Source organism: Papilio xuthus, unplaced genomic scaffold, assembly GCF_000836235.2.
Source record: "Papilio xuthus unplaced genomic scaffold, Pxut_1.1 DF826923.1, whole genome shotgun sequence".
Lineage (NCBI taxonomy): Eukaryota > Metazoa > Arthropoda > Insecta > Lepidoptera > Papilionidae > Papilio > Papilio xuthus.
Genome location: NW_013531726.1, coordinates 1,340,767 through 1,344,295, shown reverse-complemented (window position 1 = coordinate 1,344,295; position 3,529 = coordinate 1,340,767).

Sequence of the window (3,529 nt, the reverse complement as noted above, 5' to 3'; positions counted from 1 at the left end):
TTCTTCTTCTTCTTCTTCGTGAGGTGCCTCTCCGACTAGCGAAGGTTGGCGATCAGTTCTTCATATTTTTCATAGGCTACTTATTTTTTTTTAATTCAGCGCAGACAGAGGCAGGAATGGGAGCTAGTATGGAATTAATCTAGAAAATATTTGTTATAAGGAAACGAGGTCAAAGGAATAATGAACGTTGACGATCTTAACGATTCGTTAGTAAAAATTTTAAATATTCCGACGAAAACTTAATTGATGCTTTGATTGAAATTAATTACAGGCGACGATGAATCATCAGCAATTATTTATTCAAGATTAATACTATCATTTAAATTCTAAAATGAAATGTTTTTACGCTTTATAGCTAAAGAGAATTGTCGGGAACTATCTAACAGTGATATTTATAGTAATATAGCGGTCGACCTCGACTCCGTCTGCGCGAAATTTAAAATATATTAGTAGCCTTTGTGTTCTTCCAGACTATGTTCTATATGTATGCCAAATTTCATTGAAATCCTTTAAGCCGTTCTGAAGATACCTTCAAACAAACATCCATCCATTTAAACATTCGCATTTATATACTTAATATGTACCCAATGGAGGGGGGCTAGACCCAATCCTAATTTAGGGTTAATCACCCAACTAAAAAACTTAATAAGTTCAATCGGCCATAGTCAATTACGCAGGCACAACAATTAACTTACTAATATTATAAATGCGAATGTTTAGATGGATGTAATGTGGATGGATGGGTATTTGAAGATATCTCTAGAACGGCTGAACGGATCTCGATTAAATTTGTCATACGTATAGAACATAGTCTGAAAGAACACTTAGGCTACACCAATTATTTTTTTTTATTTTCATATATCCTCGCGGACGGAGTCACGGGCGACATCTAGTATGTAATAAACAGTATTTTATAATAGATATCATTTAATTATAATATTAACACAATTGTAGTTCAAACGCTCACTAATCGCGCAAGCTTTCGCGCAACTAAATGACAAAAAGGTTTTACGTAAATGTCATTTTCGTGAATTTAATACCGTTTCCAAAAGTCCCCAGCGAACATTACGAAGTTGAAACATTGTTTTGCAGCTGATTAATATTCAACTATGCAAATTTACAAACCGCGACTCAATTATGTTTGTTATGATTTCCATTAAGTTAATTCCAACGATTCATTTTAATAGTAAATGAAATTGAGGAAAGAGCAATCAATTATCATCAGACATTTGATGTCTGATTTTTCAAAATAAATAAACAAATTGTATCCATATGTCCCAAGAAATAACCGAATGTTGTTAATTTTTATATCAAAATGTGACAAACGAGCGAGCGGCCACCTGAAATCGCTGAAAAAGCGAAGTGACCTTTGCCCACAGGCATATGCAATTGCATACGCGTTGCCTACCTTTAATCGACGGAGGAGAGGATGCACAGAAAGAAAATATCTTACCTTTCCATGCATCCTCTAAGCCGGAATCCCACTTCCACTTCCCATCGGCTCCTTATAAGAAAAAAAGCACTAATTTGGCCTCCGGGACGCACACTCATCAGACGAAACGCGGAATTGCTTCCACTTGACGCCTGTCTTCTGTGTGGTCGTGGTATTTCACCGGGCGAGCCGGGCCGATTCGTGCGAAGATGTTAAAGCGGGCTCTACCATTGTAAAATTTACGTTCCTGTAATTACCTCTAGATATACCTGACTTTCTTTAGACATTATTAGTAAGAATCCTATAGCGCGGATGCTTTCGTTACGAAGTGAAGTGTCAGAATGATTAGTGAGAAGACATAAACGTTGATAACGCGCTAGTGTTGCGCAGATACACCGGTACAGTGTTGTTTTGTCTTCCTAAGACTTCTTTCTTATCTTATAATTACAAAAGTTTAGATGGATGGATGTTTATTAGAAGGTATCTCCAGAACGGCTGCATGGATCTGGAAATGAGACATAGATGTAGAACATAGTCTGGAAGAACACATAGGCTACTTCTGCTCAACTGTTTAAACAATACCTATTGACCAGTCGATAGTTTGCTGTATTTTCTAGTATAAAAAGAAACAGAATCATGATAATAATTAGTAATTTTATTACATGAAAGAAGCAACAGAATTAAATTAATTCCAAGTTATTCTCAACTTAGGAAAGAGTTAACATTAGTTGCATGAAAGTTTACTTGGTTTGAGCACAAACGAGGCTCGTTAGAGCTTACAAACTAAGTAAACAGCGTATTTGAAATTTAAAAAACGTATGATATTCTGAGTAATTAGTACATAAGGCTTTTAGAAGGTTTTATAATAGTTAACATAGCACTAAGGGTCAGCCTGTGCATCCTTTTGTTGAAACATTTTTTTTAGCATAACAATTTTAGCTGTCGCCCGCGACTCTGTCCGCGCGGAATTAAAAAAAAATCATAATAAGTAGCCCTATGTGTTGTTTCAGGCTATGTTCTACATCTATGCCAAATTACTTCGAGATCCGTGCAGCTATTGTGAACACACCTAACAAACAAACATCGATCTATCCAAACTTTCAAATTTATAATATTAAACTTATAGAAAAACGGCTAAACGCTCACGTATATTCGTCCGGTGGCGGCACCGACTAGTTTCGAGCCCATCGGGGGCCCTTCATCAGGGTGAGTGGTATTATTGGTATTACTGGTATTATTTCGCAGACGCGGCCCGTCGGCGACGGTCCCACTCACCATGATGAACGGCCCCTGATAGGCTCGAACTAGTCGGTGCCGCCACCGGAAGAATATACGTGAGCGTTTAGCCGTTTTTCTATAAGTTTAATATTATAAATTCGAACGTTTGAATAATTATAATATTAGTAAGATTAAATATAACCAATATCAATCAGGGATAAACAAGCTTTCTAACAGTGAAAGAAGTTTTGAAATCGGTCGAATAGTTTTTAAGTTTACTTGTTACAAACAAACAAAAAGTTTTCATCTCACTAATAATGCAAATCTTTCACATCACTCGTTACATAAAAAACTATTCTTTTGAAAGTAATCTAAGTTTAACGTAGCTTGTATTGCAACGATAAAAGTTGTACGAATGTCTTTGTTATTACGTTAAGGAACATAGATATATTACAATCTCACTGTGAAAAGAATAAGAAGTGATATTAGAAAGGATTCAGTTTTATAATGCACTATATTTTTTTTTAAATCGCAAATAAATCTGTTCTTTTTCATTTTTTTAAATTAAAATACTATTTTGACTCGGTATGTTCCTTTATAAGTTATTTTTTACTTCTTACTAATATTATAAGTTCGAATGTTTGAATGGATGGATGTTTGATGGATGATGATCTCCGGAACGTCTCAACGGATCTCGATGAAATTTGACATACATGTAGAACATAGTCTGTAAAGATATAAAAGCTATTATTTTTTTTTTAATTCCGCGCGGACGGAGTCGCGGGCGTCCGCTAGTATGTTACAAGGTTTTGTTTTATTATAATTAGGGTTATTTTTTTTAAAGCCATAGACAAATACGAACTGTGAAGTAAACCACAA